Raw genomic sequence first — 26497 nt, 5'->3', positions numbered from 1 at the left:
GCACGTTACGGTGAAAAGATTGAAATTCTTGATTCTTCATTGAAGAATTTTAAAAAATAGACTTTTCCCGGAGAGTGTTCCGCGTCACTCGACTCGTTTTACCTCGTGCTCGTTTCCACCGCAGTACCAATGGATCCTCGGAACAAAAAGAACTATTCGTAAATCTTCTCACGATATAATTCAGTAGTCTATCGAGAGCTCACAAGTCATAAAATGTCATAGCACGGGAGGAGTGCCAAAAGAGAGTGTTCTTTCGTGGCCTAACAATGTGGACCGAAAGTAGCGAGTAGAGGATCTATAAATCAGTAGCTGTCGGGTAGTATTTCGAAGGGCGATTCCTCGAGACACATTGTTGGGAGCTAGATAGAGGTAGAGAGTTCAAATCGAGAGATATCTTTGAAACTGGCGAGAGATTCTTTGATTCTCTAGCACGAGGTCGGAGCGTTAGAGCTCTCCACGGGATAAAAGTCTCTTCGCACACGACTCTCCGCAAGGATCATACGTATTTTTTAATTCCCCTCGCTTGCTACTCCTCTTTCTATCACAAATCTTGCTTTTTTGTCGCGTCGCGTCCGTTTCCACACGCGGTCCCGTTGCGAATCTGTGCGCGAGAACACGAGAGCCACGTGACACACTCGATTCTCCTACGAAAGGATAGACTCTATCGCGCGCGACTATACCGCATCGAGTTTATGCTCACAGAACGTATTTACTACGTACCTACAATACGTACTATACTGACGCGGAAGTTGAGGAGTCCCGTCGACCTCGAGACTCGGACCGAATCGACGAGAATCTCTCTCCCGAGGATATTCCCTGTACTACATGCGGAAAGAACAGAAAGTATAAAAGATAGCGATATCGCCGTTTGATATTTACGATCGAAGATGATGAAGAGACATCTACGGTAAATGATAACGCGGAAACTCACTCGATTCGATCATGCGACACAGTACGAGCTCTTAGCCGAGCCCTCTGCGCGTGCTGATCGTGAGAATCAATAACTTTGAGCCATTGTTTTATATTTTCTCTTGTAAACTAACCTTTTTTCGCACAGACATATACTCGCGGATATAAATTCCCAAACATTTTTTTACCCAGGCTCATAGAATCCTTCGTATATTCGTCACCATTGCGCCGAGCTCAAACAACGATCCTTTCATACTTATCGTGGATTGATATTTATCGTAAATATAGCTGAACATTGACCAGCAATCATTCATGCACTTATGCACTTAGTCATGTTATTTATGATCTTTCCAAATGATTATACGCTCAATAAACTTGATGGATACTAGTCATATTATAAGAGCGATAAATAAGCGATAACTGCAACAATAATGCAGTCATTTTAGCTCGCGAGTGTTGTATAGCAAAGCGTTGGTGACTGTTAATAAATTATACCTCGTGAACTGTAACAGAAGATGGTATAAAAGTGCAGCAATTATCGAACTTAATAATAAGTACTCTATTTCTTTAGGTAAATATCAAAAAGTGGAAATGATTCGATGAAAGTTTGAAATCCAAAGAGCAATCCATGATTGAGGCTTTTAAGGGGGAATATCAGTGTGACGGGCTGAAAAATTAAGTATTTTTTGGGATTAAAAAAAAAAACGGCTCGATCAAATTATTTGAAATTTTGTGTATCAATTATTGAAGTAATGAAGTATACAGGGAATTCTTTTTTTTTATTTTTAATACATTTTATTAAGCAGAGGAGCGGTTGCAAAATGGCGTCTCAAAAAAAGACTCTCCGACGGTTGACAGCATAAGTGCCACAGCAAGCATCGGAAATCAAAAATTCAAAAAGATTATTAAATTATAACAGTAAAGCTATCGCAGCATCGTAGGATATTTGAAAATTTTGATTTAAAAAAAAAATCTCAAATTTTACACAAAAATTTTGCAGTAAATTGTTTATAAATAAAAAGTAAACAACTTAAAACTCTACGATGCGCCGGTAGCGATAATTTTTCTGAAGAGAATCCTTATTCTCGAATGAAGTCGATTGGACAAAATTTGACAGAGTTGTCCTCTCAACGAGGTCAAAAAACATGGTTTCGAGAAAAACGCGTTTAAAGTTTTAAGACGATAAAATTGAACGATCTTACTTAAATATTAATATAAAACAAGTTCTTACCAATTACTCTGCTATCCCTGGACCATACAGAAGCTCTTTTGCGCCCAAGCTCTCTTTTTCACACTGATTTTTTCCCCCTTAAAGCAGAAGCTCGAGTTCGAAGCATTCATCTTCGAGAACGCGTTTCCGATAGTTCCCGATATTTTCAAGGTTTTTGTAACACACGCTCGGTAAAGTGCACATACGCTGCGTTTTTCCTTCATTCGTTAAATACACTGGGAGCAGTGTGCCAGCGTGAATAGGTGCGATCGTTCATGTATGGAGTGCTTTCTAATATTACTCTGTTCCATGGGTGTAGAAACGAAATAAACGAGAGTATATGGTAAAAGGTACAGGTGCTGGCTGCGAAACTCTCGGTAGGTTTGCACTCGGGAGTCTCTAGTGTGCGAGGGCGACAGGGAAAATATCCGGCTGGAACAATGCTCCTCACGACATAGTGCAGTCCTTACAATGGAGATCATAATCAACGTCCTGACGTTTAATGACTTATGGGCTGGCTATTCGTGTCTCGGTTCGTGCGCGCTTGCCCACCATCGAACAATATACCGGCGACAGAGATGCTTATGGCAATAAACTTGCACAGCGTATTTTACTATAACTGAGCTAACTTCTTACTATCCATTCTACACCCCTTTCGGCTTACCGATCCAACGTTTTTTATCGACGAGTATATAGCGACATCCGTATCCAGAACGACTAGAGCCCTGGATTACGAAATAAATCAACTTTGCTCTCATTCCGTCGATCTTAGATAAGATTTTCTCACTGAATCACTGAAATGCTCATTAGAGAATAAGAGAGTAGCATTTGACGAGTGTCCGAAGCTCGATGGCCGCTATTCTATCTCGATTATTTAGAGGAAACATGTACAACCCCCCTTCTGTTTTTCGTTGCCGGAAAACTGGGGAAGTTGATGGAAACGTCAGTCTCGGGCTCTTACGTCTAGCCAAAAATGAAGGTCACCGAACAGTGCGTCTCACGAAGCGTCACGCAAACTTCTGCTTCTCCGAGCGATCTGCATATTTCTCGGTTCTTTTCTGACTACGTGTAAGATGATTATTTCGATATAACGGACTGGCCTCTTCATATCTGGTGAGAGAAGGGCTCTCCGGAGAGAAAAAAGGGTTGCGAAAGAGCTCAAATATTTGATTGGATCGTTCGGCGCTGGCAAGTGCATTAAAAAAGGACTGTACAAGCCCAGCACATTCGTTCTCGAGGATCGTTCGGATCACCGCGCAATGGAGAATACACAGAGCCATCTCGCGCATCCGGTCACACATTTGAAGTGACGGGAACCGTGCAATTTAAACTGCATTTTCGCGTGAGCCGTTATAATTGAGGTTTGTGTGTGCTCATCTCTGCTCATCTCTTCACTGTGCCAGTAGGTATTACGACAACCTTATTTTCATCGTTATGTACATCGTTGTTATGGCGGGTAGACTCTCGCTCGTGCAGTACGGAAACGTATGAGGTCGAGCGAGGCTCTGATTGATTCTCGTGAAAGCTCATTTTAGTCTCGGCTTCATTTCAATTCCTCGTGTTTGGAATACGGAGGTGTTTTATCGCAGCGAAGATTCGGCGGCGAAACTCGCGCATTGTCGAATTAGCCCAGTCGCGACTTCATTTTTCTTCATCGGTATTCGACCCTAGTCCAGCGCTCGTTCATCATTTTTGTAAATTTTACAGTCACCGAAGCTGCGAGGAATATTTCCGATGATTTTTTTACCGAATTTTAATTCAATCGGAAAAATTAAAATGGTCGCACTCCTAAAATAGAAATTTCATCCACGCATACTTAATCACCATTCGCAACGACGCCATCCACGATATCTTTCTAAAATAGTTTCGAGAAGATCCTCCGCGCGGGTATAACATTTCGTTTCCTGGAATTAATAAATAATCGATCTGCAGGTGCGTGAGTATCCTCCTGAGGAGATGTGGACATAAATTAATTGTAATTAATATCCTCCTTTCGTTCGTACTAAAAGATAAACCAGGAAATTTCGATGTCGCGATGCGCGGAACGTACGCCGTGTACGCGCAAATTCATTCCCCAACCCCTCGCTCGCCGCAGCTTGCTTATACCCGAGAAAAGATCACGCTCACCGATCACTTAATTATATTCACAAGCAACGCGAGTATTCTTGCGCTATCCGATACTGTAGCTTTTATCTCGAGTGTGTTCGCGTCAGCTAGGTGCGTTCACATGCTTGTACGATTTCGTAGATAATTGGTGAGTATGTGCGGAGATGCTGCATGGGAATCGTACAAAGTTGCTACTTCTCTGGACGGATCCTCATATTAATCCAACAGAGTGCAATCGATTAATCAGAAATAGACTCCCTGTAACGGGCACATGATATCCCAGGATGTGATCATTCGCGATTTATTACGAGATTTATTTGATTGTCAGTACAATCTTTTTCCTTCGATGTCAGTTCGTATCGATGTACGACTTCGTAAAAAACACACTTTCGTGGCCAATCTCTCTTTTGTTCAAAATTGCCATGATTTTTAGGCACATTTCCACACGGAGAAAACGAGGCTGAAAATTCTAGAGGAAAGCACTAAGAATATAGTATCTCGGGGACCGTATATAACTGGATTGCAGCATTAATTCGAAGAGCAATAATGAGAACTGTTCTATCCACCATAGTGAAAAGACCAATGCTCATACCTTTCATTCAAAAGACTCAAAAGTGTTTTTCTCTATAAGCATAGTGAAAAATGTTTTTTCAGTATGCTTATAGTCACTTTCAGTGAATAAAAGATTCAAGAGTGTTTTTTTTTCTATAAGAGTACACGGAGAGAAAAAAAATAGTAAGAGTTACTATGCTACCATGGTATTGGGGTTCTATATCGTCCATTTTGGAGGTTTTTACCAAAAGCATTGTAATTTCTAAGTCAATTCTGAATGAAAATTTTTAAATTGAGTATTTTGCTGTGACAAAGGTTTAAACTGTGCTATTTTTTCCTACATAGTTCACCAAGGAAACGTTGTAAAATTTATGTTGACTCGATGATGAACTGCGTCAAGTAGAATTATTATACACCGTTTTGCTATGCTTAGTACTGTTTTCACAATTGAAATTTACAGTTCAACATAGTAAAATTTAAGGAGCTCGAACACAAGCATCGATCATACGTCAAAGTATTTAGAAATTTACTATGGTAAATAAAAGAATTTTATTCGCGATTGTACGATAATATACCGGTATACATGTGTACCGATGTATTTATTTCGACATCACACATCAATTTTCATCGAGTCGCTTCACAAAAAATTATCCTACTTCTATGGCACCATAGTAGTTTTTTGTGAAATTTTCTCTCCGTGTAGTAAAAAATTTTTTTAGTCACTTAAAATATTTATATTGTAAAGTATGCTCGGACAACCCTAAAATAAAAACTGCATGGTAAAATGTCACACACGTATTCGGTGTATATTTGTCTATTTATCATAGAATTTACTATGCTGACAATCAAAATTTATGATTTACAATACAGTTCTACTTACCAGTAAGTGCTAGTCTGACATGGCGAATAACACTCGAAAACAAAACAAAATATAGTTCTCGCATACGTGCATCACTATCCACACAAAGCTGTTTACAATTCGAGGAACGAAAAATAGCAAAATTCAAAACGCCCTATGCTGTTTGCAATCGGTGCCTGAATACTTTTAAAATTCTTGAAAAATAATATATTTCTCGCTATACAAAACAAATCCGTTTTCTCCGTGCGCGAATCTGTTCCATGCCAAATGAAAATGGCACTATTTTCTACGATTAATGTCAACATAAAACTTTTACGTTTGATTATAAATGTGGCAAGTTCATAACAAATGATTACTTTCGATGAATCATCGTTGATGACAACCAAGTGATAAAAAGAGGCCTTTTATCCTAAAGATAAAAGGTTTGTAAAAGTTACGTCAACTTGAAATAATGCACAGTCCGGTAGGAAGAGTATTCGCGTTAAAGAACGATGTCAAAGGACGGCTATAGGAGAGGATGCTAAGGAGCATTAGCACTCACGATAGTCATATGTCACCGGTAGCTATTGGCTCGAATCCGCAGCCCGTCTATAGAGGTACATAGTGGGATGCATTCTCATGTACTGCGGACAACGATGAGCTGGCTATTTACAGCGATAGTATCGCAATCGCACAGCGCGTGGACAACGTGTGGTAGCCGCGCGGAGTTAGCTCCGGTGGCTACCGAATGCGTAATGAGCATAATGGACAATTCATTTTGAGCAAATCTCTAGGATGTTGAAACGACATGCTGAATTTTTCATGTCATTGAGCATCCTCGCTAAGTGCGGAGATTAAATTGGTATGTAATAATCGCGTTGAGCAAGCAACATTCAAAGAGTATTTAACCAGCATATTTTGCATCGTTGTTAACGGTAGAATAAAAAGCCGGAAGTTGAATGCGAGCGTGACAGGGGAATATGAAAATATGACGCGAGGGTCTTGCTCGATTATAATTTCCCTCGACATCGTCGGTTTTATATATGCGTATAAATATTGAATATCATCTCGTCGAAGATTGAAGAAAGTGTTCGATTACAAGTGCTCCATGTTCGGTATCATGTGGAAGAGGAAATATACGCGGGAAGAAAGTGTAAATATTCGCATGGACAGTTAATCCGTTACCGGTGTGTATACCTTGAGAAGAAAAGTGAATCTAATTCATCGCTTATATATTTAACAGACGAACAAGAGTTTCAAGGAGGACAAGAAATAATCGAAAGAGCGCTACTAATTTAATTGAAACGATCCTTTTTACCCGGGGCTCTCGTGGCGAGAGAAGGCATCGCGGCCCAGCAGAGCTGTTCCTTCGCGCATGCACTCTCGTCTCATTCTGAGCTTACAAGACGAAACGATTAGACCCGAAGACATTGAATTGAATTCTCATAACCTTGCCCACCTATATTAGTGTACGAGCTCGGTGTGCTACGAGAGCTGTAGGTTACGGATTAACTCGACGAAACAGACGTTTCCGGCCGCGCCTATTGGCGGTTCACACTGCCAAGGCATTTCATCCGGGCTCGGCAATCGAGCGGGCAAAATATTATAGCAGCGAGGTGGATTACCCCGTGAAAGTAATTCCTCACTACGCTGACGGTAACATGCGGACAAGCTGAATCTCACCAAGTGCTACTCACCCTCTTCCCTTTTTTCTTTCTTTCCTTCAAAATATATCCCACGGGTCTTCATTTTTGTATGGCATCCTTTCAACATTGTGAAATAATGCAGTTTTATGACGGTGCGTTTGATCGTCGATGGGAAAAAACTTCGGTGCGGTAATCAATCCACGAATTTCAATGAAATATTTGTGATCAGTGGATTTTATTTATTTGAAAATTTGATTAAATAAATTTGACGAGAGCGTGATCGATGATCAAAGCTTAGAGGACGAAATGATTTTGGCGAGGAGCAAGAAAAAAAGGGTTTTCGAGCGTCTAATCTAAAAATCATCGGCTCGGCATCAAAGTGGCATTTCCGTGGCATATCACGTAATCTCGAACGGTTGTTTATGATTAATTTGCATCGATTTGAAAGTTTCAATTACAATATTGCTTTCGGCTATTGCGATAAAATGTTTTTTGCTTTTTCACGCAGTAGGTTTAGCATCTGCATGCGCTTGGCATTCTACTTGGCACAAATCTAACGCCCATCGCGCACATGGGATAAATCGCGAATGAGATGAAGAATAATAAGAATACAAGAAAATTGGTGACTCACGATTCCAATTTGTTTCACCTGACGCGCTGGTAACACGCCACGATGCCAAAAGTATACATTTCGTGTTTATGTGCTCGAGAGTCGGTTTCGGTTTCGCTTGGCTTCCTTTTCTAATCCATTTCCGGTTTTCTCGCCAACTATCGTATGTGTCTGGGCCCCGACTTTAATTGAACTTACATATTCTGCGAGAATGACAAGCGTTTCGGTTCGAATTTGCTCGTTTTTCTTCTCGCTCAATGTCTCGTTTTTTTTCGGCTCTGTTCTCGAAAATACAAATTGCAAACGATACGTGCTATTCGAATAGGGAAAAAACGTTCAACGCTGCTGGCACAATGGTTATGTAATTTTATATTTGAACGCGAGGCGCTTCGAGTATCCGCTGCCGCGAGTTCGATCGAGCATATCGATGAGGGGTACGAAAACGAATGGCAGTTCGAAGTAAACGAAAAGAACGACAACGACGAACGTCCCATTGGCAACTTTGATCCCGCACTTTCACCAATGCGCCTCTGGCGTAAGTCCCGATGCCATATGCAATGCGTATCCAAAGAGACACTACTCCGCGGACCCCGAACGCAAAGGGAGACGCGATTTATCCCCATCTGAAATATCGCCAATCCAATCGCAGGCGTACCTTATCCTCGCGTGTATGCAACTTCGATCTATCTACTCTTGTGAGTCTGGTGTACTCGCGGCTCTTCGATGCGCCCCCTATAGTTTGCATAATGCAAATTTCCCTGCTATAAGCTCTTCGGCATTTTCTCCTGCGACCGTACTTCCCCTCTCAACGCATTCGGACAGTTTCACAACGCATTTGGCTAGTTTAGTGTTTAGACGGTCGGTCCAAAAACCTGCTGTAGGCAACCCTCAAAGCTCCTTGATTTGCCGATCGACCGCGCAAGGGCGTGAACCTCGAAAGCCCAGAAATCCCTGGCAACTCGTTTCGTCGAAGGAAAAACAACTCGTACGTCAACGCACGTTTAAACGAACTACGAAGAGCTCTGAAAATTGCATCTGTACGTACAACGACCTGTCAGTCGGGCAAATGAGCAGAGTCTCGTACGTCGAAAGTCCGCAAAAGCCCTGCGCACCAACACCAAATTCGCAACCAAGTTACCCACTTGTAATTCAATTTCACGCTCCCGTGCCTCACCTTTTTGATGTTATCGCATTTCCATCAAGCCACGGGGGAATATCTCCTGCATTATTATCCACGCGTGATCACATTTCATAAATCGCGGTTATAGACTAAATGCTGTATACGATCTTACGCGCTGGGGCTTTGTAAACTCATACAAGCAGTAACTGTACTTGGATTTAGTGCACGGGTGCGTCTGAAATTCAAACTAAAAACCATCATTTTTTGAAATTTCTTCAGTTTAATTATAGCCACGAACAATCCAACGATAAAAATAGGACCCGTTGGAACATCATCGACCGTCGAGTTCAAACATCTTTCTCGTGATGTCATTAGCGTTACTACGACTCGATCGGGATCACCGTGTTTTCAAAATATATTTTTAATGTGATTTTTGAGTCAAATTTACGGAAATCCATACACATGCGAGTTGAGAGTCAATGAGGAGTCTCCAAGTGTGTTGGGTTTCTAAACAATCAGTACGCGTATGGAAATTTTCGTAAGTGGACAAATACGCATATAAGTGTACATTGTCCTAGACAACGCCACTGTGGAGAAGCTCAAAGATTTGCGGAGTCAATATTTGCGAACGTAGAACTCGTTCTTATCGCGTTCGGAGGGCCCGGCGGACACGTCGACACTTACCGGAGTGATCGAACCTAGTGCTAGATTGGGGAGAGCATCGACCACTTCGGAGTATTAAGCTGCTGAGATCACGGGGCAAAAAACAATCGAGGTCGCGTGCATCGCAACCGCGCGTTAAGTACGACAAGGACTTTTCGAACCTGGGCGACTCCGCACAAATATATTGTCTTCCTCGTCTACGCTTCTATCCGCTATTCACATATTTGTTCGCTTAAGTGAAATGCCGTGTTCGTTGCGGATGGGTACACCTGGTTCATCTGCACGTAAATAACTTTTCAGTCACTGGAACATCGTCTCCCTGCTGGCCGAGTGACTTTTGACCCTTCGAACCTTTCGCGTCGAAGAATATGGATTTTTCTCTTACTACTCAAAAGTGAACTCGTTTCAAAATCCTCGAATGCGAGCTCGAATGTCGAGAGACACCATCGATGTAAACATTCCGATGATTACGAGGTTGACGAAATTGGCTGAGGAGAATTGGCGATCAATGAAAATGCCTTTAAATTTATCAATTCAGTTAAACTTGAACACGTAATCGTTGATCTGATAAAACCGATTTGGTTAATGTTTTATTGATAAATTTCTTCATGTTTTTTCAATCCAACCACATTTTGATTGTTACAATCAATTTTTGTTTGAACTTATATATAAAAATTATCAAAATCATAAAAAAGACGAATCTTTTTTAGAATTCAAAAGAAACAATTGAGTGTTCAGGGGAGACCGGGGCTAGTTGAATAATAAACAATAACATCCAAACTACGGAATGTAAACATACGCCTAATTCATGGTAGCCTCTTTCTCTGTGTCTCAACGCATCGAAGCGACACGTCGTTTAGAAACAGTCAAGAATTTTCATAAATTCACACGTGCAAAATCAAATTTTTACGTCAATCTTATTTATCTCCTGCTGCCTCGAATCTTTTCCAATTATTAAAAAAATCTTCTACACGAATGTTCATACATTTGAATTATAATCGTGCATAGTATTTTTCTCAATTATTGCCATAATTTGCGAGTAGAACGTTTTGTTACTAAAAAAAAGTAGTATGGAGTAAGTCGGCCACCAGTGGTTTGGGGTTGGGCTAACACATGTGTCGTCGTACACGAGTGCTCTTAAATGGGCCCATTCAAGATGTGCTAGTAAAAATATAATATTCTATGTGTGTAAAAACTGTAATTCTGATATTGATGACGAGGATGAGGATCAAATATTCCCTTTTCTCACGCTTATGGACAAAGATGATCTTTACATTCACTTGTGTCAACATTTTGTATTAATTGTTCGAATCATCGAATAAATAATATTGATAAGTATCCGTTTTTATTAATTCACTAATACATGATTGATTATCACGTAAAAATAGTACCATAGTCGACTTGCCCCAACGCTTGTATTAACTTGCCCCGACCGTGGAGTCGGTTGACACAACTCATTTCCTTTAACATTGAAAAATTCGAATTTTCATGCTTCTGTTCGAAAGAACCATTTGGTTTTTGAAATCGTCTTTACTTCCTTGTTTACAAGCAAAGAAAAGTTGGCCAACCAGCCCCTATCAAACAGAATTGAAAAGGATGCGAAATATCAACTTGCGCTCTTCCGTTTGCTGAGACAGTAACTCCGAGCAGAGAAATCGTTGAGGAGAATGAGAATTCACTGCCATTGAATGGCTTTTATGATTCCGAGTTACTTTGCGAGCACCGTGGTAAGATTTTTGTAACGACGTTGAGAGTTTTCTGCTAAGGTCTGCCATAAATAAATTTCGCCTGAATATCCGAGGTGAAAGAGCGCGCAGGGAACCTACTGCGCAGCCGAGAGTCCAGTAGCGAACGCATCGGAGACAGCGAGAGTGGTTCGCTTACTTGTTACAATAACTAGATGTAGGTGAGTAGGTAAGCTGGTAAGTTATAATCAAGAGTTAAGATTCGCGAGTTGTGCGAGACCGAATCTTTACTCTCTGCTACATCCAGACATCACGGGGTATATGTACTTGCTACTAGGTAAATGATACAGAGAGGAACACGTTGTTGTAGGTATGCATTAAGCGTTCTCGCCTCCTCACGTGTATTACATCCCCGCAGACGTTTACATGTTACTCGAACAGCGTGTAATGCACTTTCCTTCGAGTATCCTATGCGCGCTCGCGTAATTTTACAAGCGATCAAGTCCCGTGCTCGGCTTTTGTCAGAAATTCAATAGCTACGAAACATCAAACGGGTATAAACTGATAAATTGATACGAGTCGACTGCGACGTAGAGGAATTGAGGAAAAAAGTTGGAATAGAATAAGACTAGAAAACCAGAAATGACGGGGAAAATATAGAGCTTGAAATTTGCACTCTTCTTAATGAATCACCTTTCAAAAATGACTTGCCTCATTTTCGAATTCAAGGTGAATGGGTGAATATTCGCTGTCCAAGATTACACGATCATATTTTTTGTAGGCAAAAATGAATATGTACTGGATAGATTTGCAAAATTTGGATGCTAGCTACCATGTAGTTTAGCAGCAAATTAATTATCGAATATCGACTTTTCTCGCACGTGAAAAGTTATTAAATTTTTTAATATGCGAGATTTCGCAAAAAGAAAATGGATCGTTGTATATTGCGGAAATCATTCGGATTACACGACAATTGAATTGCTAACGATTGGCAACGCTGCATTCACATGTGTTCACATGTGACGTCAGTTCGACTTTTTGGTCATGTCAAGTTGTTTTTTTTGTCAATTTTAACAAAACGATCGTTTTTATCCCGGTAAACTTTTTTATCGTTCATTTTTTCATTTATCTCCACTGCAATACTACTTTGGACGGTAAACTCTCTTCGTAACCTATAAAATTTGTAAACAAAACTGACAGCGTAGCAAAAACTGACAGCGAGGCGCATCACGCTAATTAAAATGAACTCTTGAAACGTTTTTTCAATAATAATAAAATTGTATAAAAATGTTGGTTCCCTATCGATTATATTTCTAAAATAATAAAGTAATTATTTTAAAGTAAGTTTCGTATTTTGAAATTTTCGAAAAATATAGTTGGTGGAAAGATCGCGTAGCCTTAAGGAATTTTCGTAACTAAAATTTTGCTGTGAGCCACGAGCCATGATCCTTTCGCGTGCCCATTAGATTGTTACTGATACTATTGATGGGAGTAAAGGAATGTTTGCTTTTGTAAATACTGTAACGTATGCATTCATATGACATAGATAAGATTTCGCATATAAGCAATGACTGCACCCCGTTTTGCATCACAGTCTTTCGCTCTACAGATCAAATACATGCGAGCGAGTATACGTTCTAGATGTCATGAAAATCGTGATCAATTAATGGCTCCAATGTGTCGCCCCGTTCTGCAGATTCACACACAACGAAAATATTTATTTATGCACACGTACATATTCGTGCTTACAAAATCACGATACTAAAGCTATGAAAATTTAGTCGAGTGTGAGAATACCGGTGACTTGTATTGGAGCCTTTGTGCGAGCTTTATCAAAATTTACATAGGGCAACCTTTTCGCCAAATACTTATGTCTCGAGGGGTCGTGGCCCCATGGAACAGAGATCAAAGTTGAGTTCCACTGACGTCACATTCCCATGAAAAACGTTTCTTCCCCAGTTTTTTGTGATGCTCGCGTATATTCTTCAGTTTTTATTATATTTTCTATTTCGATGACCCAAAATACGTTTAGTGCTATCAATCCTGGTACTATTTCTGATGATTTGAGCGAGTCATTAGAGGAAGAAAAAAATTCTTTCGATTCCTTGCTGAGCTGAAATAGGGAAGTTGAACTTTGAATTATTTTTTATCAGTTTGTTTATATTTGCTTTATTTCACATCGTTGACTCATACTTACACTTATTTAATAATTCAAAAGTTTTGTGGACATGAAATATGCGGTTTCGTTCCTCAAAACACTCGTTTCAACTCTGTCAATTCCAAAATAAAAATATTTCGTTGATTTTGATAAAAATTTGATAAAAATGAGTTTGATAAAACTTCCAAAGAGCTTGAAATAGTATCACAAATCTAAATACGCAAGTTCACAGCACACCGTACGGCTGGCTGAACAGGTTAAACTGTATGCTATTCGAGGTGGTATAATTAATTATAACCTTCTCGTGTGCACGAAGTAAGCTGGCTCGATCAGAAAATTTTGAGCAGCTAGAAGTGGCACACTGAGAACGTACATATACGAACCCTTACAAGTCTCGTAACCTTTACCAAAAGCCACACCATAATGCCATCTTGGGAAAACCGAGTATTTATTAAGGTTGAATAGTAAACGTTATTGGCATGAGATTTGGACCAGCCGATTTGACGAAATCGTAATGAGCGAGTGAATGAGCGTGATGGCGTATCAGATTTGTCGAGTATTCAACAAAGTTGAGTATATTTTTGACCTCTGCTTGGTGTCATTTATAATTTTGTAACTATAATTTTTTAGGGTTCGAGTATCAATAGAAATTCGACGTAGAAGACAACAGTTTTGGACAAGTCTCAATATTTTTTCAACCGAGGGATAAACTGTCGTCGAGATTTCTCCAAGGTTTTGCAAAACGGCGTTTCTTTGAGATTTTCAGTATTTGAGTACACAATACGGTGAAACTCTCAATCGGTACTTAAGGTGATCTCTCGTAATCTGTATATTTTGCTGTGGAGGTGTGGTCCTCTAGTAATTTTCACTCTATTGAAGAAATTCTTTTGTGTCGAAGTTTATCGCCTAAGCGGGCGTCGCGCTGTAATTTTAATCTTGTTTTGTACGCGTCCGCGTGTGCGCGGATCATTGCTATGAGATCGGCTAAAATTTATGCTCCTTCACACTGTTTGTAAGAAGCACGCAGCGACGAGGCCGAAAAGCAGATTTGCAAATCGCTGCGCGCATTTGAATGGCGTGCGTTAAACGTAATGGAGAACAAGGCTCCGCGACGTATTCCAACACCCACTCGTGCTGTAAGCCTGAAGAGAGAAAAAGAATTGCTTGGGCCAACGCCTAATCGTCGAATTTATGAACTTTTTTTTCTTTACTGCTCTTCCGTAGGAAGCGTTGCAAAAATAACACTATCAAACATGTCATGGTATATTAAAAAAAGTGAGAAAAACCATAGAAACTTTTGTTTTAGTAACGAGAAAAAAAAATAAGAGTTCAGTTCGCATCGAGATATCATTCATTGCACACGCAACGTTCTCTAGTTAAAAGAAAAAGTTAAAAAGTTCTTATTAATATTCGTTTGGAATATAATCAATTTTATACACATTGATTATAATATTACTGCAAATCAAACAACAGTTACAAAAAAATAATACTCAAACACGGCAACGACCGGTTTGGCCAGCCGATCCGAGGTCTGACCTCGATAAAAGGACTTGAAAATAAGTCCACAAGAGTCGAAAAACGTCTCCTCTTCATCATCAATACAAGAATCGATAATAATTTCCTCCTAATTTACCTAAAATATTTTATTTCTCACTCAATTATTCACGCCTGTTTTTTTCAATTTGTTCATTTCTCGTTAAATTTAAATTGGTACAAATAAATTGGTTTTTTATGCCTTTTAAAGGCTTTTTCCCAAAACCTTGTCGTTGTTACTAAATTCAATTGAATTTACAAAAACGAACTTCATGAAACAAACAACTGCCACATCCTTCAAACGATCAGTATAAAAAAGCATGCATAACGACGGACTGATTTTGAAAAGCTTTGGAATAAAGTCGACAAAAATGTTAACGTTCGGCCAGAGGCAATGTTTTGAAGAAGGGAAGAACAGTTTAGAGTCCTTTTCATGGCGTCTCTTTTAACTATTATTACACGCTCATTAAGTCTCAGGAGAACCGTCAATTTTCAACGTAATTATCCCTTCTAAAAGGAGCACCAGCTGGGGTAGTCACCCGTAATTTCTGAGTTTCATAAACGGACAACAGGTAATTAGTATTTCGCTCTTTGCACGGTCACGAGGGAGCGACCGAATCGCGGCATGGAGTCACGCGAGCGCAAAAGTTATATAAACAGCGGATATGAACTTTTAGTATTTTTAAAGCTGCTGAATTATTACGACCCTCGGTAAACATAATTTATTTTAGTATTATTAAGCATGTGATGATTTAGTGAGTTTGCCACGGAGCAGAACGAAGTTTAGTTTGTTATTCGCGACCGATTGTTTACCAAATGTCCGGATGCGGAGTTGAAATCCGAAGAACATACTTTTTCGATCCCTTTATCGATGTGAGGATCATTCCTGAGTAACGTACATTTGTGAAGAAGAAAACTCACTCATTGTTCTCAAAAGAGACTGTCGAGCGAAAAGCGGTTCATTCATATGTATTAGAAGTTACGACATCGCGGGATCGTGACCTGAGACGATCGGAGGGGATCGGCGAAAGAATCATTTGGTTGATCGGCCGATCTATCGAATCACGTCGGGGAGATGCAACGGGTTCGACGACCGTAGCACACGCAATTATTATGAAACAAACGTGCCGACGCTAATTCCCATCCCATTTAAATCTGTGTCTCTACTCAACAAACCACGAGCGACTCATCATTAAGCGCAACTATCACAAGGAAGAATAGAGCTGAGTTCGAAATAACAATTTCCATTTTTTCCCGCTACAGCGCGGCATTCTCATACGTTGACATTCCCACGCGGAAGTGGCTACGAAAGTAGCCACGAAAGTTTCCGGTACAGTGATCAATTTTCTCCGCATTCTCGTGTTTTCACTCCGATAAATAAATAATAGAATCAGAGTGGCTGTTTCTCTCCCAACATTATCAATATCCACCGAGACTTTTATTTCCTGCGCGTTGTACATAAATCTCTATTCGCAGCTCGATCGCGCGAATCAAGGAATCTAATTAATAGGAATTAATTACGAGATCGGCAGCAGCTTAAGAAGTGACAGGATGCTGGCAGCCACGCCGGATACCCGGACGGGACGTCTCTCTGGTCCTTTTTTTCTCCACTTCTCCAAACGCGCCCCGGCTCACATCCAGCATCGACTGTACGCCCGGCTTATCCTCGTACAAATGCAACACATTTATATAGATATACACTCGAAAGCTCGGCGTACAGTGGAGAGCCTTCTCGTACGAACATTCCAAGGTTTTTGTTCGTTGTACGATGCCTGATAGTATCTGATCGCTGATCAACGGCAAAGAGCAAGAATGAGACGGAGCACGAGATAGAGAGGGAAAACAGAAAGAAAAGGAGAGACATATATCTTCTTTCACTTTCGAACTTGAGATATATCTGTATTTTCTGAGGGCATTATACACGTGCTCGTAGGTCCTGCTGAATGCCTGCGCGCTGCTTCGCTTATTTTAATTAGCTGACACGCCGAAGCTCAAATAGTGAAATTCCTTCGACACGCGTTTTTCTACTTCCGTTCTTTGCAGCAGAATTGCAATTGAAAAATCTATCATTATTTTGACCCGAAGATACCACGCTGATGTAAATTTTCACCTACGAAAATTTCAAGTGCTTAAAACTTCAAAATTCCTTTCTTCAATTTGACCATTTTTCTATAATGAAATATTATTTTTCAATTTTTTTAATGATTCTAATCGATTCCTAAGGAATTGTTACCCCTGAAAAGTCTCGATGTAAGATAACGTCATAAATTAATGGATGAAATAAAAACGTTTTGAAAAGTCCAAGTGCAAATTTGCATCAGTGTCGCGAATGTATGACCTCAAAGGGAGTCTACGTGCGCAACGAAAGAAATTATAATTCGTTCGTTATTTATCAGTGTTTAGGACAAGGTTGGGAACATTTGTTCGTGAAAGTAATTTTGAATGAAAAGAGTGCGAGGTGTGATAAATGGCAGCAAACAATAGTTTATCGTGGCGTGGTTCTTGGTGGAACAAAATTTCTACTGAATCTTGATTATTTGGCCTCGTAAGTTCGAAATAATGAATACGTTAATCGGGTAGTTTTGACTAACGAAGACGCGATTGCAAGGGGACAAGAAACAAGAAGAAAAGGAACAAGAAGAATCGGGGCTCGAAAAGAAGGTGGTGGATGGCTCGGCCGTCAGCGTTGGCGTCTCGAGACCGGAGTCGTCCCGATACTTCAAGGGGTGAGAGACTGCGGCGTGTCTACGGTAATAGTAATGCCATTGGTTAGTGTCGTACTACCACTAAAGTACAGATATACGCTGGTCGCACGAGTCTCTCTCGCGCGGTGATGAGGCCGGTGCACCCGCAGACTTCGATGCCCGATAACGAAACACGCGACGAGCTGTTGCGATCTCATCTGCACTCTGGCGCTCCTGCAGGAGCACCAAGATTCTTACGTTGCTCCCTCCGCCTTATATTCTTCTTCGCCTCTCCCTCCTATCATCCTCCCAAGATCTTCGAGCAATCTTTATTTCTTCATAACAGAAGAGGTTCCTTCACCCTCGTGCATATCCGCTCGACTCCTGCTCGGCACGCAGGAATATTCTCAACTACTGATGGACCACAATTACCGCATGACAAAACAAAACTCAACAAATTTGACGCTGCCCTTTTCATCCGTCTTTCCAATCGGAACTTCTTTTCATTAAGGTGAATCATGCCCGAAGGATCGTATTTAATAGGTGTCTAAATTGGATCGATTTTTACTTCCTAGTTAAAGATATAGTATTAATCACTTTAAATTGATGTCAGAGTTATTAATTCGAAATTGTAAATACATTTTTTTAACTTATCTCATGGCGAATGAAATTACAAGTCATTAATTAATCGGGGATTCATCACTAACCGAACCCAAAATTTCATTCCTCCCTGGATAAAATACTGCAGTTTTTTATGTTTAAAATCGCATCAGAGAGGGCAAAGGGAAAACACAGGGGGAAATGGTTCAAGCAAAAAGTATTGATAAAAAGATGGAAGGCTATGACAGAAATGGTCCAAGCCAAGGAGAAACAAAATTACGAAATAAGCAAATGTGAGGTTGCGAGTGCTCATTTTACCAATTTCGTTCAATCTTTAACGCAATATATTTTTATTACTAGTAAGACAATCGTCTCGAATTTTTTCCCAAACATTCATTACATACCTCATTACTGTTGTGTACTTTTTCATAAACTTCGTAAGAAACGTTCATTCGTTATATGGAAAGATGAACGATTTTTTACGCATAGTCTCTATAATCCTGTGTATTTTTCTTCATATTGAAGCACGTTTGTCCCAATAACCAATAAGATGAACCCTTTCAAATTTGATATTGGTGTCAGTCGACTACTTTCTTAAGAAAATCATTTCGTACGTAAACTACCTTAATTCATTTTATTTTTGAAGAAAAAATTTGTGAACGTGATCAGAGGAGGACGGTGAATGACATTGTTCGCTAATGAGTGTTCGTCACTCCCGCAGTATGTGTACACACGAACGATATCTTTTGTAAAGGTCTTTCGAGTTAATGAACTGTGTAAATTGTTGATTTGGAATTTTCTCGAATAAACGCCAGCAGCTACTGTAAAACGGGGTAAACACGATGCTCGATTTTCGAGAACACGTTCAATCGTTATACCCCAGATTTCGGTCTTCCCCACGGGACACTTGGATTCTATAACAAAAACGAAAGAACACGTAATTGCTATAAAAACAAATAGTTTTACCGAAATTCTGTAAAATTTTCGGAGCCCGAGATTCGGGATCCTCGAGAGTTTTGGCCAGTCTTATCAACGACGATCTTCCGCAGTAGAATTTGCTCATAATCATGAGTTGAAAGTGCTAGTCACTTAAAAAGTCTTGGGCGGTGGAAAAATTAGTGAATTTCGTCGCCATAGCAAGATCGCTTCACAAGATAGTGCCAAGGATTCGGAAATGAGGCGACAGGGGAGGAAGCTGGAGAGAGAGAGAGAGAGAGAGAGATGAGATCGAAAAAAAGGGGACAGGCGTGACTGAGAAATGTTGCAATCTTAAGGCCCTCGTGAATGGTACACGCCTCTCGATGATCGACGCCACGGCGTCAATGCTTCTTAACATATATATGTAGTATATGGTACGCCGAGTAGAGGAAAGCCGCGTCGAGCCTTCGATTCGATACGATCGATTACGTGCCGCGCGAGCGGCGCGTGAACGCGCGAAGTGCATTACTCAGTACCACCTATACATGTATACTTGAAACCCGTATGAATAGGTCTGTATATAATAACCAAAGGCGCCACTCGAGACCCCAAACCCACCCCTCGATTATCGTTAAATTTCCTCCAAAGGTGTATGATCATTACTAACGATATCGAATATCTTCTGCGGACATGTATGATAATAATAGTAATATATGACTTGTGTAATGAGAATCTCGATTGTCTTATCAGAATGCGGTATCTTTGGCGTCTATCGTTTCTATTTAGCCGCTGAAAATTCACATTCTTTCTCTTCTCCAGGCTCTCTGCCGCTTATATTTCGACATGAATGAGAATTAATCGCGGTGTCGATAGTTTACGAGGCGCATGATGCTTGTTACTTGGAATTTTTCAGAAAATTCAATGCCGCGTTTATGGGGACAAGAATCTATGCATTAAAGTGTTTTTGGTTACGTTATACGAGTTTCTTTTTAATATTATACAAACGTGTTTTGGCAGGAGGAATTGGCAATGGCAAGACGCTCGTATAGAGTTAGTTCCACTCATTTTTGTGACGTATACGAAAAATTGTGTACACACGATTTCGATTCTATTGAACTCTCAGAAAAAATATCATTTTTTTTTTTAAATGGTATTAGTCTGAAAAACGAACTCTACGAGTTTAAAAATAGCTTCAAGAAACTTTTTGAACATATCGGAGTTGTGACAGTTTTTTGCAATTTTTTTTTTTTTCAACTCAGACGCTCCATTTTTCTTTGTTGGCGCTCAGTAAAGTCATGGAAACTTCAATAAGAAACTTGTTCTTCGATCGCACGTCGCGAAACTGCTGAATATCTATTGTTCAGCGACATATAATAGTAGTTGACAGACTGTTCAAACATCGTTTTCAAAACTATAAACTGTCGATCTGCAGGCTAGAAACGTTCGTGGTACGTAAATGACTAAACTTACGGAATTTATACTAATTTGTCGAATTTCGTTTATTGTTTATTCAAAAGTATGAAAAGGAATGGTCAAAAATGTTTCTTTCTGCACGATGACTTTTGATACTTTGGCATCATGACACAAAAGGACTTTGCTGTCTGTCGATCATCCTAAAATACCATTCAAACCGTTACTTGGTTATTATTTAATTAAAATTAAAACTGAAAATAAATGGAAAGCACGTCCAATAAAATCTATGAAATGATGCTGTTAAAGGAACCTTAATTATGATTCTGTAGAATTTCTTCAACGTTTACAATTTCAATTGACCGCAGAAAAGTGCAATCGAATCGAGCTGATTTTTGCACACAAGACCTCGAGAGATACTGCGAAAGCTTCTACAGTATGCGAATAAACAATCCTTGAATTTGGTCCTGGCGATTACGAGAGCTTGTGTTAATTATGCGTACAGAATTCACGAATTTATCAAGATAACGCGAGGAGTAAATACTCTCGAGGTTTTCGATTTCGATTAAAAATGAATAACACTCGATATTCACGATACGCGTCACCAGATGTTTCGGTTATTAATAACGTAAGGCTAGCAGAGGGGATTTTAATGGCCTCAGATCAGTTGCTTAAATAATGGTGATACTGGGTTTTCTAAAATATTAGTAAAGATTGTCTCTTGAATCGAAGACGTTACAGTTGAGTTTGAATTCTCAAGTTTATCTGTTCGATCATCAGAATTGGACGCACGTGCAAAAAGCTTCGTCTTGTTGGGATACCTTTCGTGAATTTTTTTCAGCATTATAACCAAGTTCAAAGTTTCTTTCTTTTCGATAGAAGTGATATACAATGTCGCTGTTTTGCTGGCTTACAATTTTAGCTTCAGTGACGTTTGGTTTGTCACAATGCACGGTGAGAAGTTGAACCACCTACTTAAGTAGAGTCAAAATATCTTCGAAACAACACAGTTACCAAAATTGTCGCTTTTTATCGCAGACTGACCCAGAAGCCAGGGAAAAAAATCTATTTCGGACGAAGCGAGATTTAAGGGGTAACGAAATTGTGAAATTTTAATATTTCGGGATGCTGCTAGTCCAATAGGCCTCGAAGAAGCTGTTTTAACGCCCCTTCGTATCCAACGGAAACAATATTTCAGATGGAACAGCACATCCTGGTTTAACTGACGATTTATCCCATGAATGGATCAATGAACTACTGCGTTCGAGCACCGGATTTTTGGCTGGTGAGAATACGCCTGTGTGGATCGCGCATCGTCCCAGTTCCATAGGTCGCGTCCGATACAGGAGACTCGAAAATGGAGTAAGCGCTCACATCAGTAGGGACAGTTGTGCCAAGAGAATTTTCATGTGTGACCGAATGTTTGAGGCCAACGCGAATTTTTAATCATTGAACTCGATCTCTTTATTCAGATAGTTAAAAAGGCTTTGGACTACTGGAAATCCTCCGAGTTCAAAGGTCTTACCAGCAGAGAAACCAGGAGCATTGACAAACACTCTAAACTCGTAAGTTTTTCGTTCATCTAATAGCCTTCGCGATTCTTTTGTTCAGAAACTATTCGCCATTCCCAGAATTAGTATGAGAAATAAAGTGTAGAAATAAATTCAGGGAAAGAAACTTTGGAATTCGCTAGTTGACGGCCATCCAGTACAAGCGAAAAATGTTAGTGAGCATGAAAATAATCACCGTAGCAAACGAAGGGCTCAAGCAGAAGTTCTGTATCCCTCGATCTTAGTTATGATGGATTACTCAACCCCTTGGCCGAACGAAGAAGCGTTAGTAACATCGATGATTCTTTGAAATATTAAACTCTTGAACGTATTTATTAATGAGCGGTTCTCCTAATTCCTTTTGTTACGTTGGAAATGTTAGGGATCAGGAAAAATTGATTTATGAGAGAGTTCTTTACGCATTGGCATTTTGGAATGGCATCGATCTCCAATTGCGTCGTATTAATAATCCAAAAGTGCGTTTGCGCATCGCTGGAATCATCATAGGCCAGGTAAGTTTCTGGGTTCATTTCTCTGGTTTATACTTTCGCATATTAACTTCCTCCATTGTGTACGACGATTAATTTTCTCAATTACGAATACAGAGTAAAGAAGCCACTCCATACCTACGGCAATACGAGACATCGTACGGTCTCGAAATAAAAAAAGCGTATCAACCGATGCTCGCTTATTGGAGCGAATTGTCGACTTTTCACAAAGATTTTCCAATGGATGCGTATCACACCGTAGCCACAATGACAGAGTTAGGAGAACCATGATTTCTTTTGCTCACATTAAATGCCCAAATGATCATGGCGCTTGATGTGAATTTCTATCCTAACATTATTTCATGAATATTTTTCTGTTGTGTGGATATTAATGTCGATAAAACTCTTTTTTAATTACCAGTTCAGAACCAGGCAGTCTATTCAAAACAGAAGCTTATGGTAAGATTTTTCAGAAGACACGATACAGAACCATGGGATTCTTTTTAAAAATATGGATTATCAAAAGTCGTATTTTTCAGCCATAGCTTCGCCCGGACCTCCCTGCTCGTTCTTCGGTGAAAAAATCGGAGGCCTCATATTTCCTGACGATTTAGCATTCAGTAATATTCAGGTGGCAGTCCACGAAATAGCTCATATGTTAGTAATTTCAAAATTAAAAAATTTTGAAATTCGCAGCCGTTCATCACAAAAGTCAATTAAAATGTTCAATGAAGTATATCATAAAGAACCTACAGATCGACGAAAATATGATTTGTCGTGGTTGCATGAGAGTATCTCTTGTGAATTTCAAGTTGATTTCAGTCTTTTAATTAAACGATCTTAGAATGGGTGCAATAAGACACGACGGGGAACTCGACGGATGCCCGATGGAAAATGGCTACGTTCTGGCTCCCGGTATGAGTACTGTGGGTAGAAAATGGTCAGAATGCAGCTTGCGACAAATATCGAACGCCCTCAGGAAGTAAGCTTCGTTTATAATTTCAATTCTTCATTAGGATATTCATGTCAGAATGAAACAGTCAAAATTCTCGACATGGGACTCTTTCAAGAAAATGAATTGAGTGGTTCAACGATTTTTTAAATGTTCTCTCAAGAATTCTGTGTACCTTGTTTCAGTCAAGGGTGGTGTATGGAAAAACCTCGAGAATTTTACCCACCTGGCAAGCCGATCGAACCCATTCTTCCAGGTGAACTCATGCCAGCGTCCAAACAATGTCAGGGACGAGGCTGGAAGGATGGAAACGTCTGTTGGGTTAGCTGCTCATGAAAATATTTTCGCTCATATCAGCGCGTTAATTCCAATGCGACACCGCGTGTCTCGCTCCATTAATATCGTGACACAATGATTTGCTTGCATTAATGAGACAAAAAAACTGTCGTCGGAAGAAACAATGCAATTTTCATTCGTGCGAGCAGAGCTACAAAACAATTTTGTGTCAAAGTTTACATGCCCATTTGGTTTCGTTTACGGATGTGTTTGAACTTTTAGGAAAAAGTGACCTGTGATTATTTGTACTGCTCAAATGACGGATGGCTCAGCCCATGTCGGAATAGTGGAGCCCCAGCAGACGGAACAACTTGTGGTCCATCGCAGGTTAAACAATTTGACTATTTTATCTCACCCTCGCAACGAAGATTAATCGAGCTAACGGATGCATTTTATTTACAGATTTGTTTGGACGGACAATGCACCAGCAAGACTTCAATACTCTGGGCCACTGGCCAGTCAACTAGAGCCGCAGTAGTGCCTTCAGACGAGTACATTCAACTCGACCATAACCCCGAAGACCATTCCCGCTAAACGTTGTGTAGCAAGACGTTCAGTTTCAACGGTTTTTTAAAAGCTTTGAAAATCGTTTCGATGATCGTTTACGAATTGCGCAGCGCTTTGAAAGGTGGGACCGTTCGATGAAACATGACAATTCAGAGTTCTGTGGCTTGAGGCATATTGGAAATATTGATATTCGTTTTATTATCGAGCTATCAATAAAAAGTGTCACGATTCGAACGCATTTTTGGAGTTTCGTGAACCGTGTAGTGACACCCGCTGCAAGTAGAAATTTCGAAAGACTATTTATAAACTTTGATCTCCATTTACCGGCCCTGCATAAAATTCCCATCACCGAGGAGTGTTAAAAACTACAGTTAATAAATGAAAAATAAAAACATTCGAAATTGTAGTGCTCGATAACTTTTATTTTTCGAACATGACTTTCGTCATGTTTTTATCCGGTCGATGATATATTTATGCGCGAGATAACAGAGGAACAGGATTTTTGGATGCTGCAATACAACGCCAAGAGCTGCGGGACCGGCAGCAACCCGCAAGATATTCCAGTAGATCACAACTCAAGTTTGCCAAATAAAATACGAATAAAATTTCACCGAAGTGAAATTGCGCAGTGTCAGCGTTGCTGCAGCCTGGCGTACCGTGGGCTGTGGCGCGGTAGCTCATTCAGCCACAAAGAAAGTATAAGGACGAAAAAATGCAGTATAACAGGGTGCTGCTCTTCGTGTTTGGGCAAAAGACAATTTTTCTTTTCTCCCTGACTTCCTCCCGGGAGCCTGAACCATTGGTGAGAGTGTTCGACGTCCTTTTGTCGTGTACGTGAAGCAGTGCATCATTTTCAAATTCTTCATTCCATATTCTGTTGATGAAAAATTAACAGTTTTTCATCACATTTTTAAAGGTGAAATGGAGACTTGCCAGTTGTAATTCCATCAACGATATTCAACGGTATTTCGTTTTTGACAAACGTAATAATCTGCTTGTTTTTGTCTATTTTTCATACTAATTTTAAGTCCTCGAGCTGCATTTAATCTCATTGTGGATGCAGACGCGAAGTTTGGACTTTCTTTTTCAATAATGGGCAAAAACTTATGGAAATTCTGTTTGTGCGTTGAAAAATTATTGTTTTTCGGGCTGAGTCCAAAAAAATCCAGGCTAAATTCCTCAGAAAAGCACCTCTGCGTTGTCCATGTCAATACTTTTTCAACATACTATTTATTCCCTGATTAGTGCATTGAGGAAGTTTCTTTTACGTTGGGGAGGATTCCGATGAATTTATAGCTTTCAGTTCATTACACAGAACGCAGATACGCTGTGTTTTCTGTCAGGTATATAGTTTACCCGCACACAGCACAATTCTCGTACAACGAACATACGATAAGATCGGCTTACTTCCCGCAAAGCGAAGTATACATGCGACGTGCTACCCTACACCAATATGCATAGAGAGTATAAAACATAGCGACTTCTCGTAAATATATGTTTGCATATTAACATATGGGCGATTCTACTCGACTTCAAAGTTCATTAACATTGCATGGCGAAGAGGAAAATTTGTATGATCATGTCGCAATCAAGGTCTTGCAAATGATTCATGAAATTATTGATTAAAAAATTCCAAAATAATGCGTTATAAAATGAAAAAAAACGGTGAAAATTATTTTTTTAATGAGACTGAGCCGCTGAATTTGCTGTCAGCTGCGGGTAGCAGAAAACAAAAATATTCCTAGGCGACTGTAAGTCATTTCATAATTTTGCTTCAAGTTGAAAAGTCATTTGAACTATAACAACGTTTGATGTTCTTTCGAATTTGTGATTCCACAATGCGTCCTCGGATAAAGAATTTTTCATCAGTCGATTGCATCTAGAATGACTCGTATGCGTTTCATTCGATACGACCAGTACTACGCGACATTAGAATGGAGCAAAACGCCGTTGGCCTGTCAATGCCGCTCAAATCTCTTCTTCTTCTTCTTCTTCCTCCTCCACGATCCTTCTACCTTTTCT

This window comes from Venturia canescens, chromosome 1 (assembly GCF_019457755.1).
Source record: "Venturia canescens isolate UGA chromosome 1, ASM1945775v1, whole genome shotgun sequence".
Classification (NCBI taxonomy): Eukaryota; Metazoa; Arthropoda; class Insecta; order Hymenoptera; family Ichneumonidae; genus Venturia; species Venturia canescens.
This window is presented reverse-complemented; position numbering follows the sequence as displayed.